The 12392-nt window shown below is 41.8% G+C and overlaps 1 protein-coding gene across 1 annotated transcript in view; it reads right to left on the bottom strand.

Moving 5' to 3' along the window:
* Nucleotides 1-12392, bottom strand: part of LOC116849640 — a 463562-nt gene that overhangs the window by 433627 nt on the left and 17543 nt on the right. Inside the window, exons 4-5 of the mRNA XM_032826984.1 lie at nucleotides 10574-10677; nucleotides 10364-10398 (exon numbers count right to left, since the gene is read on the bottom strand). The gene's annotated coding sequence lies outside the window, so the exon portion shown is untranslated. The remainder of the gene's footprint in view (nucleotides 1-10363; nucleotides 10399-10573; nucleotides 10678-12392) is intronic.

The raw sequence follows: 12392 nt of genomic DNA, 5'->3' as shown, positions 1-12392 counted from the left end.
AATCCACGAATTACGGTTTGAACTGCTTGACCATCCACCTTACTCACCAGATCTAGCCCCAAGCGACTTCTTTTTGTTCCCTCATCTAAAAATTGCGCTCGGAGGACAGAGATTTTCGTCAAATGAAGAGGCAATCACCTTCGTGAACAATTATTTTGCAGAGAAAAACGCCGAGTACTATTTCGACGGGTTACAGAGATGGGAGCATCGCTGGGAGAAGTGTGTAGATTTACAAGGAGACTATGTTGAAAAATAAAAAACAATTTTCAGAAAAAATGACTTGTATCTTTGTTAGGTCGGAAACTTTTCAGACCACCTTCGTAAATATTGTGGTCAGCCAACTCTTTCAAGCACACAATTTATTCCTTACACGTTTTCCTTCAATATAAAGAACAATAGAGATATGTTAGAATATAACGTTAGGTGATTCACCCTGTACATTCTACGTTTCGAAAGTTTCAATGGTCGACTTTGAAAACTAAAACAATACGAATACCCAGAATTAAGCACATGTTCAGACATTTGTACTTTTACCTCAAGCTGCCGATTCGTGCACAAATCATAAAACGCACTCAACCTGAGACACTCAACGGCAAATAAACGATTTGTCTCCATGCGGGATACACGAGAACGAATCCGCGTCTTATTCACCTCCCGCCGTTCAGGAGTACGCGATACGAGGAGAAAAATTCCTTTCCGCGAACGGCGCAGGGGGCGGGAAAGGACAATTTACGTTGACGTACAGACACGAGCGAACATGTATGGAGCTACAGAATAACGCTGTAATATCGAATTCCACGTTCCATGTCCCGAACCACCCGTCCAGAGCAAACCTTCCCAAACATTTTATTGGAATCCTTATTCAAGCTGCCTTTCATTGCGGTTGAACTGGAATGCAAATAGTCCGGTGATATTCGATGCGGAAGAGAAAGCATCGCAATGCACTTATCATACATCCGCGAACGGTTCGTATGAAACGCATCAGATGCTATAAAAACTTGTCACAAAACGATTCGCGATTTAACCAAATGAGAAACGAGAGTAGGAAAAATAGGAGCCATGGTACACAGAAGATTGTAAGCAGCGAAACACAAGCTACAACAATTAAGTTAACAACAGTTAAGTTAGTAAGAAAACAATTGCGATCGATTATTTTTGGATCGTAAGAATTATCGACCGTGATTGGTCAATTCACTTACTGCTCAAGTTCCGCTGCTTACGTTTTTCTGTATACTCCCTAATTGTCTAATTCGCAATCATCGCGAATTACCGTGAGATGATACTCTTTTCCAAAATAAAATTTTCATTTTTATCTGACCTCACCACAAAATAATTTAGATCGATTTCTCTTTCCTTTCTTTCTGATCAGTCAAATCGAGCGACGTGAAACTGCTGAAAGTAGAGTTCCCTCGAAATCAGCACAATTGCGCCCACCCAACCCGTTGATTACGCGCAGCGGCGATCGAACGTGTTCGCGATCGTTTCGGTGAGCTTGTTTGGCGAAATAATCGCCTAGCAACGATACGGTGTCGTCGATGTATTAATTATTGAACCGGTCACAGCTCGTGGAAGGGCCGATAACAGCGGCAACATCGGTGATACGGCGACGCGGAAGCGGAGGGTGCCGGAGGAAGTTAGATGGAAGGTGCGACGAGTCGGTCAGATACACGGCACGAGATAATTGCCGTTTTAAATTTTACATTTTATTGCCGATCGGCCGGCGATAGAGCTTATTGCGTGCGTTCGATTGTAATACTTTATCTCGCGTGGCGATCCAGCGTGGGGTGGCACGGATCGACAACAACCCCTTTGCCCGAGCCGCTTGCCCTGCCGCCGCGTCGTCGTCGTTTCGACCGCGTGTTTCACTCCTCCCTCCCTGCGCCGTTCAATCCACATGGAATGCACAGGTGTGTGTACACGCAGTCCGTGACGTAAATGGGCCAAAGGGAGCGAGTGCCGCCTTCGATCGCGAAGCGATGCGTTTTATTAATCGCGAGCTAATCTACTTTACGACGTGAGATCACACGTATAATCGCCTCTCCAAGTTAGCTCGTCGATATACGCGTCGTGCATACGAACGAATCGCGGGGGAGAGGGAGTGGGGTGGCTCGTTCGTTCCAAGATACACCACGCGCACGGACATGATGGCGATATATTCGAGCGCGCGACTCGATGCGCTTCTAAAAGCGGGGACTTCTATGGAAGTGTATAGCGTGCCGAGAGACTTGGCAAATATTTCACTCCACGTACGATACACACGTTACACGAGAAAATTGCATTCTCCCTCGCAGAAATTGCATTCCCGCGAGAGATACGTCGTATTCGAACTGTTCATTCGGCCGAAGGCGAGGTAACGGTTAAGCTCACGATAATTTACGGACTAGTCGGAGTGCGCAACCTTTGACCTACGAGCGTCTTGCATGCGGCCGTCGGGTGGTTATGGGTGGTTAAAAGGCGAGACTACCCGCCGATCCGACCGATGTGGGGCGGTGTGGGTGGCAAGGCGGACGCGGAGAGGGAGGGCGGGGGGGAGGGTGAATTAAAGACGTAGGCAGCGCGGTGGGTGGGAAAGGAGGCGAAGAAAGGACTTTTCGAGACCGTACTTAGGTACGTGTACCTGGCTGCGTACCTGGCAATGCCACTATCGATTATTAGTTGTTATCTTGGTGAAGTATTGCAACCCCGGCTCAGCCGGCAGCTAAGCGAGTAACCCGGCGAGCACAGCAGCAACAACACCACCGCCATCACCAGCGACCACCTCCCCTTCTAGACGTTGCACAACCTCGCTCGCCCTCCCCTCGCGCTGCGGCGTAGACCTCGTCGGCCGCCGCGTACATACATCACTCGACACCGAGATAAGACTCGGATGGATCGTTATACTGCCCGGTCTATGATTAATAATTACTCGCGGGTCTTTATCAGATGCCAGACGACGGTGGAGTTACCTCGATAACAAGTAATCAAACCCGCCGCAAACTCGCCGGCGCTCAACGCTAACAAACGCGCCCCTTTTACAGTGGACCCCCGCGCACTTGGATTTATTAAAAAAAAAAAATAAAAAAGGAGCACGATTGATCTGAGCGAAGGCTCGATATTAAAGCTGCCACCGCGAGATAAGAGCTTCGTCGCGACTGCGAATGAGGTCGCGTAATTAATGAACGACGACTCGAGGAGATAAGAGAGAAAGAAATGCTCGCCAATGGCTCTGGCCAATAGGGAACACGCTCGAATACAACGATTATTCTCGCGAACGATCAGTCAGGACGTGCGTTTTCAGACCCGTCTCTCAGCGGGACGGTTAGTCAAAAATGCCCCGAGACGCCCCTGGAATTGTTCTCGACGAAAGAGATGCGAGATCGTTAATTCCGTATCAGGGAAAGCTTATTAACGATACGAAAGGTGTTCCGTCGTCCCGCGTGGCGTGCCGTGACACCTTTTCGCCCTTGTAAATGCAAATTTTATTAATAACGAGTAGGTTATATTTCAAATCGGTCCGAGTTTCGCGCCGACCGGTAATCGCGCACCTCGGGTCACGCACCCCTCGTTGCACGCACGTTCGAACGAGAGACGTCCGACGAGCGACGAGTTCGTTGCAGCGTGTAAACATACAGGAAAGACTTTCCAAAAAGTATTTCCAGAATTGCCCGGCCTCCTAACCCGCGTCTTTTCCACTCCCCTTGGCCGCACGACACAACCCTTCCGCGCCTTCCGCCGCCCGGCGGAGCCTGGTTTTAAGCGGAGCGCGTTTAATGCCCATTTATTCCAGTCGCATTGCGCTCGATAAATCCGCCGGCACGTGTATAATTTCTAAAACACATACATTCGATAAAAGGCCACGGAGAGTTAACGTGAGCGCGCCCGCGCGCGCGCGCCCCGAGTTGCCGCTGTGTCTCGTCCGGAGGGTTGGCAGGGGGTTAAGAGCGGCGTTAATCGCGATTTGCCATACCTCGCCCTCGTTAGAGCGTGACCCGGGTCGCGAGGCGCGAACCGCCGTCGACGAATCGCGACCGCTTCTCGAACGGCAACGGCCAATCGGCCGCCGCAGAGCCAGGCCGGGTGATTTTCTGACTAACCGCCGCCAACGCGGGACGTGCATGTTCCGTGCGCTATCGTCGACCACGATCGGGTATCAATAGAATTTGCATAAAAATCTATACGCGCCTCCCCAGCAGGAGCAATATTGCTCGCTCTTTCGTTCCCCGGCGATGAGCCGTCCTGAGCTTTACAACGGATCGACACGCTCGCCCGCCCGCCTTCGCGTAATTACGGAACGAATAAGTAGGATATAATTATATTGCTCGGAGTAGGTAAACGCATGTACGTAAGAGGGGACATCGTGAATTTGCCGGCCGATATTAATTAAAATTATTATGAGCGATAACTGTTACGTACGAGCGATACGCGCTCGAAATTTGAGAAGACGCGAAAGATGACATATAACGGAGGCTGTACGAGGATACTTGACTTCACAGTGTCTCGCACAACGGATGAAGTATCGTACAAATATTCACGGGGAATTTTCGCGTCATTGAAAACATGCGCGCGCGCGTGTGTAGGCGTGCCTGCGATGCAGCGGAACTACGAAAAGTTTCGCCATATCTCGTTAATATGCAATGACCAAGTGTGTAGCTTTGAGGCAGAAAGGTAATATCACGTGAAACAGAACACGTGGCGGCCCGCATGGCGCAATCAGTCGCATTTCGCATAAGTTGATATGAAAATATTGTCGTTGTCCGATTTACGTTTACCGCGGGATTAATTTCGCGCTACGAAAAACGAATGTACACGCGTGCTCAGATGTTTCCTTTATCAAAGGGTATACGCGATCCACCCTTCACCCGAGCAAAACGCCGCTCCACGATGAACGTTGTTCTAACCCCGTCTTTTGTCGTATATAGCCGCTTAATTAGGCCGCCGCAGCGCGTGGGAATTCGCAACTTGAGTCAACGTAGCAAATCGTGATCTTGGAGAATTCCGCGATGTCCTCTACGCATTCTCGATTACTCCCACGTGTATTACTTCAGCTCGCGCAAATCTTTCCGTGCTAACAAGCGAACACAAAGAATGACGAGTATTCTCTTACACGTGACAGCGCAGAAGCGTGAAATTCTCGCGATATCGCACAATATTCGTTACATCCTGCGTGTTACAAGGGTGTGATACGTGTCACCATTACAGACGCTTCCTCCCCAAGAAATATGCATCGTCACATTTCGCTAATTGCGTGACCGTGTTAGCCTCGATTCCGGAGGTGCGTGTGCGTCTGCAGGACATGCACGTACGCGCTCACGAAGCCTCCGCTGAAGGATCGCGACGGTTTCATGTCACTCCCTTCACATGGGACGAGTGTATTTTATTTGACGGCCTCACCTAAACGTCTTCTATTCCCTGTCGACGTCGACACGCGTGTCGACACGCCCGGAATCGAGCCGCGCATTCAATTTTAAAACGCGCGCCCGTTCCGGAAGTGGAATCGAGAGAGGTCCTTGGGGATGCACGAGGTGTGTGCCGTCCTGTTTCCGATGGGTCTCTTACGCGGGAGACATGTGAAATATATTTTACACGCGTAATGGGAACGCGTTATTAGAATTTCCTTCTCGTCAAGTGCCTTTTTCCTTAAGAGATGTATCAATCTTTTCATTATTTATATTTAGAACACGCTCAAGCATCGATCCGCGCGCGCGCGATAAAAAATTCTCTAAAATAATATAACCTAAATAACCTTATATTAAAATAAAATAACCTATAAATAAAATATTACATTACATTTTCACTTGTATGACGATATTTGCCAATCTTTTAAAATCTGCTCTTTAAGCAAAACATGAAAATTTTATAGGATTCGATATAACGAGGATTCGGCCCGTAACAGAGAGCAGAAATTTTTCAATTATCCACTCGAATGAAAACTGAAGGTGCGTACACGCCAGACGATATTCAGTTCTCGAGGAAAAAAAATGAAATCGTTCGAAATGAACGTGTGCACGTAAAAAAAGAATAAAAATAAAGGTCCGCGGCCGTTTCGCTTTCACCGCCTTCCTCCTCGTGGCAAGGATCGGGGGTTTCGGTTTAAAGGGCCGCTTTCGACCGGAAAGTACCAGCGTCGTGGCAGACGTCGACGCTCGGCGGTTCGCAGCTGATTTCGATTGAATAATTTATGTTTCATTACTGGGGGACCAAACGCGCGGGGGTCCGCGCTTATAGACGCCTCGCAAACGCCATTCGCGTTACAGAGAAAAGGCCTCGGCCAACATCGCGCCGGTTGAATCGGACGACGGGCCTGCCTTTCACATATTTCCTATAGCCATTGAGGGTAACGTGAAAAGAATTTTGTATCGAGGTTATTGAAGGGCGCTCGCGCGCGTCCGATAACGCGACGGGCACAATGATGACCCGACATCGATGCACCCTCATTGCAATACGCGAAGGAATTCGTGAGTGTAAGTTAAACGAAACTCTTACAATCGCCCCAAGATCGGAGCTACCTCGAAAACATTCATATCTGCATTATTTTTTGCTCAACCTCGCGATTCCTCGCGTCTCTGCTTTGTCGATCGACAAATTAAAGTTTCTTCTGCCATATATATAGCGAGGAATTAATAAGATTATTATTATTAATAAGATAAGTTAATAAGGTAAAAATATCAAGAAAATTTCACATCGAGACGCGAGGACTTTCACTTCCAATTGACAAGCGAAGTAGTAGGTGTTAATGTTAAAGCTGTGAAATAAAACATGACGAGAGTTAAGATGCATCAGGGAAACATCAGCGGGACGATTGTCTGATAAAATATAAAACTCAATCCCCTTCTATCTCAGCAAGACGAACGTTGCGTTCGTTGCGTAGATAGCTACAATCGACGCTGCATCAATATTTCTTAACGCGACCAAGTACAACATCGAAATATTCCACCCTAAAGCGTTCCAGTTCCCTACTCTCGCTAACTGATCACACAGATAACTGCTTTTTATTCATCTGCAAACGTATCCGTTACGAGGAAGCTGAAGATCGTCAGCGACTATGATGTAACCGGGAATTTAAAGAGGAACGATGATTCCGCGTCGCGTTTACCCCGAGAAATCGCAAGTTCCTGCCGACCCTCTCGAGGTTGCACTGAGCTAGGCATGCCGTGATTTACCGGCTGAAATTTGAGTATCACGAGGCACGCGAAATGCGTATCGCAAATCCAATATACCGTTCGCGGGGGGTTCCCTCTATTGGATGGTCATAATTCACGCGGGGATTCCATAACAAAAGGAACGCGTGTACACGCACGTATCGAAACACCGGTTTATACCGCCAGATATTTGTGAAAAGAATCCGTTTCCATCGACCCGCGTTGTATTCTTGAACGAACGCACGGATATACGAGTGTTTAAGGAATGGCGTCAATTTAGCAGACGTCCGGAAAAAAAATAAGCGTATGATATTCCGCGGATATGTTACAGAGAAAGCACAGCAAAATCAAGTCAGTGAGAAGCGTACGTATTTCTCATTACACTAAAAAAAAAAAATAGTTGATTTAACTAGAACTATATTTATTTTTAGCCCCAACCATATTTTTTGATTATTCTAACACGCTAATAATAGTAGTAACATGGATATAAGGTTATTATCACTAATATTATAGTAGAATTTAATAAAAAATAGTTTTCTAAACCATAATTCGTAGTAATCATTTTTTAATGCGATTAAAGTTACGAATATCAAATATTTTTTCTCAGTGTAGTAAGATAATTTAGAAATATAAATATAATAAATGTAAAAATATATAGAGAGCAAATATAATAAATGTAGAAATATATAGAGAGCAAATAATGCACATATATAATAAATATTCGATAACATATATATAGATAAATAAACAAATAAATATGTCATTTGATATCCGCGTGAAGAAACCGTAAATAAATGACACAACTTAAGTCGAAATTTCAATTCTATAGCCTTGCAAAGTCCGCCGAATTTGAAGGAAATGACAACTGTATAAAGTCAAGCTTAGCAATTTTCCAATAACTATTTAAAAGCACTAATAAAAATTTAAATTTAAATTTAATACAATAACAAGACTAAAGAGAAGAAGAAAAAAATGCATTTATTTAAAATGGAATTTACAACTCACGAAATATTATTAAAAACATAAATCACCAAATTGCAACGCTTACAATAGAGTTTAAATTTCGATTTAAAATATGTTAGCATACGAATTAAATTTCTCTAAAATAATGTTACATTTTCATTTGTATGACAATAATTTGATAATTTTTTTGAGGATCCTGTATAATTAAAATTCCTACGTGTTGATTGTTATAGTCAGGATTATCCAAACAAAATCTGTATACGCTAAATTAATCAAAATCGGAGATAATAATAATTATCTCATGTAATCGTGATATCAAATTGTCCAAAAATATTCATCAGATATTTACGGTTCCGAGCAGTAGCGTGTAACTATTTTTGCTCTTTTCGTCAAAAATCAATGCGATTTACATCTATTCTATATGTGTGTATAATATAACGCTCTGTAAGCGTATTATTGTACACTCACCAAACATGTTGAAATATATCGAAGTCCAGTAGCATCCTCGGCACCCAACCTCCTCAGGATCCTTCGCAGCGTCGTCCCACGTTGATTGCACTTCACTCGCGTTATTTTATTCGCGACACGATAATTTAAATAATATTTGACGACTAAGCGAAACGTACGATAAAGTCTGATATTTTCACAATACACTCGCGAGTCGCGAAACCGTAAAAACCCGTATTGAAAATCGCGAAGTTTAAATTAAAACAAAGACAAAAATAGATATTTCGTCTCATGCGAATCACGATTGTACTTTCCAAAAGAAGTTTCGAAGAGAACTCTAATTCACAACAATTTTAATGTTCGAAACCAACGTGAAATATGCGTATCGAACGTAATGAGAATTTTATCATTTTATCCGTGACGGATTGTAAAGTTGTTTCATTGTAATTGTGTTATCTTAGCATTCGCGTACAATTCGCTCCCGATGTAAATTAAAGAGCTAAAGATTGCACCGGCCGCGCCAGTGCGATAAACGGACGAAATAATCGCAAGTAGCGTGAAATCGTCACGCCGATGGCTTCGCAATTCTTATGCTCTGCTGTATTGCGCAGAGATCGCTCCTCGATGTATTTAGAGAGCATATCTTCCGATGCGAATTAAAGAGCGATTGCATTGATCGCGAAATCTATCGGCGCGAAACGCAAGCGAAATAATCGCAAGTGGCGTGAAACTGTCACGCACAATGGCTTCGCAATTCTTATGCGACGGCTGCTATTCTGCGCCATTGCGCAGAGATCGCTCCTCAATTTATTTGCGAAGCATACTCCGCAATATTTGCACGAAGTTCGCTTGCGAAATATCTCGGCGAGTGTAATTTAACGAAACGTCAAAAAGCGAAAACTGAAAATAGCCACTCGCCAAATCGCGAATACGTGAGCAAAACATAACCGACTACTATGAAATATACGTATATCGATCTCACGGACGCAACGACGACGCGAGTGCATATGTAAAAGGCGAAAATGAAAAGTCACGACAATCGCAAAATCTATTAAGGCACGAGCGGGCAAGATAATCGCAACCTGTAAAAACAAAGTCTCGCGCGCGACCTCCTATATGTGAAATTGAAAATTAAAGTTCACGACGATCACGAAATCAACGTGGCCGTGATCGAAATAATTACTAGATCGCGTGAAATCCTGTTAATTACTCCACGATACGTCGACGGACTTAACAAGCTTTAAAGAGACGAAAGATTGCCGCGATCGCGAAATTGCATTAAGGCGAGCGAAAATATCGTGAGTTCCGCGAACAACTGAATAATTTCGACGTGTGAATGCTTCGCGATGTACTTCGCGTGATTTCAACGTCGAGCTTCGCTCGACAATATTCGAACAATGGTATCCGATAATCGAACTGTGATAAAAACAGTGACATAAATAAATAATAGTGAAAACTTTCCGTAAATTCCAAAACTTGGAAAAATACATATAAACAAATACTGTTATAGTAACGGTGTGATGTATATTGCACAATTTTATAATAATTATTGTAATATAGACTTCATTTAAGTAAATCTTCAGAATATATTTTTAATAGCAAATTTTGTGCGAAATTTTTGTGAAACCTTTCGCTCTCCAAAACGCTCGATTTATATCACTGTTTTTCATATAGCTGTTTGTATTTGCATGCAAAATTTAAATGTAGAAAATAATGTGTAAAAATCTATCAAAGTAAATCGCATTGATTTTGACGATATTTCGGAAACAAACCCACCACCTAAAACTTTTTTTGTACCTATCACCTTAATATTTTGACCATTTTTTTTGACTCACCGAACTCAGGGTCAGTCACTCTCCGTTCCATAAATCTATAACAAAAAAAACATATTTTACCAGGTTAGATTCACGAATTAAGTTTGACGCACAAGTGCAGATATGAATGGATTAATCGTTTGCAGTCGTAATTCCTGTCATTCTAACTGTATTTTAGCTTTCGACCACAAAGGATTAAAGGAGAAGTATAAGGAGGTTCATCAAATTTACCTTCGAACCGACCCTGCTCTGCCCGAACCGGATCCTCCGGTACGGCATCCGTGTCCACCGAAACTGCCACTGCTTCCACTGCGTAACCGTCAACTCTGCTAAATCTGCAACAAAAACATAATTTTCTACATTAGTTATATTAACAAGCATCAATCAGTCTAAACATAAAAAAACTTAATCAAATAACTTACAAGCAGAATTGCAAAATATCAATTAAATTCGCTTCAATTGAATAATTGATTTAAGTAAATAATTTCTAATTTAATTAATTGACGATTAATATAAGCCTATTCAATTAAAAATATTTTAATTAACCACTGACTTCAATAAATCTAATTAAAAATCATTTAATTAACTATTGATTTGAAGGAACTCAATTAAAAACTGTTGAATTAACGATTAAAATGAGCGAAAATAATTAAAGATTATTTGATTAACAATTAAATATAGCCAATGTAATTAAAGGTTTTTTAATTGACAATTGATATAAGCAAATTTAATCGAAAAGCGCAATAAGACGATTGACCAATCGATGTCAATCGAAATTAATCGCAGTTATTTACATTGTTATTTGCATTGTGGTAACCAACCGAGTTGAATATATGCTTATATATATATATATATATATATTGCTTATATCAATTGTCAATTAAATAACCCTTCATTAGATTGACTATATTCAATCATTAATCGAAATATCTTTCGCTCTACTTTCGCTCGTTTTAATCTTTAATTCAACAGTTTTTAACTAAATTCCTTCAAATCAGTTAATTGAATGATTTTTAATTAGATTTCTTGAAGTTAGTGGTTAATTAAAATATTTTCAATTGTATAGGCTTATATTAATCGTCAATTAATTAAATTAGAAATTATTTACTCAAATCAATTATTCAATTGAGGCGAATTTAATTGATATTTTTACAACTCTGAATAGAATAAGTTAGAATAGAATAAGAATAGAATAGTTGATTTCATAAAAAGCAATGATTCTAGGAAAATGTATATTTCCTTATTTGAGAACAATGTTTTTGCAATGTAAAAATGTGTATATCGGTACAAGTAGATATATTATTATAAAATATAAATATATTTTATTTTTTAGAAATTTCTTCTCTCAATAAAGCATTGAATTTTTCATTAGCATTCTAATAGCACTCTGTACGCGTTTCTATATGGCTGCAATTATTGCAAGATTCGATAACAATTTTAACTTAATAATTAACAACTCGCTTGAGTTCATAACTATCACGTATGCGGAAAAAAGATTAGCCGCGGAAGTTAAAATATATTATAATTGTGACAGTAAAACATGTCGTTAAAATAATGACAATTAATATCGTTGTTACTGAAGCTAACTTTACTAGCTATCTGAATTTCGGCACTACAGCAAAAAATACTCGCTATCAAAAATAAAAAGTTCCTGTTAAATAATTTTGCTTTTCTTTTAAATTTCACTTTATACACGTCGAAACAAACATAAAACGTTTCGGATTACAAATCTAAGCCAAGATTTCTTGTTAGTTTTCAACTTAGATTAATATCCGTTTTTACGCAAACACAAAAACCAGTGTCTTTTGTACTTACATGATTATGCTATTTGATCCATCTATTCCGCATCCATCGGAAGCGCGATAATTTTCCCATCCCAATGATCTTTGTTTCAAGTCGTTACGACATCTACGAGTCGAATTGTTGACTATTATATCGATCTAGATTATTCGGCGTTATCGCGGTGGATGAGTCACGCACGCGACACATGAATGGAATGTGTTGTTTACACACGCCGCCAGCCGACTCACTACTACTCTCCCCCCCCCCC

The sequence above is a fragment of the Odontomachus brunneus genome, unplaced genomic scaffold, assembly GCF_010583005.1.
Source record: "Odontomachus brunneus isolate Ranch 3 - 2012 unplaced genomic scaffold, Obru_v1 Obru_scaffold_122, whole genome shotgun sequence".
Classification (NCBI taxonomy): Eukaryota; Metazoa; Arthropoda; class Insecta; order Hymenoptera; family Formicidae; genus Odontomachus; species Odontomachus brunneus.
The sequence above is the reverse complement of the archived record's forward strand: the minus strand, read 5'-3'. Positions and strand labels throughout refer to the sequence as shown.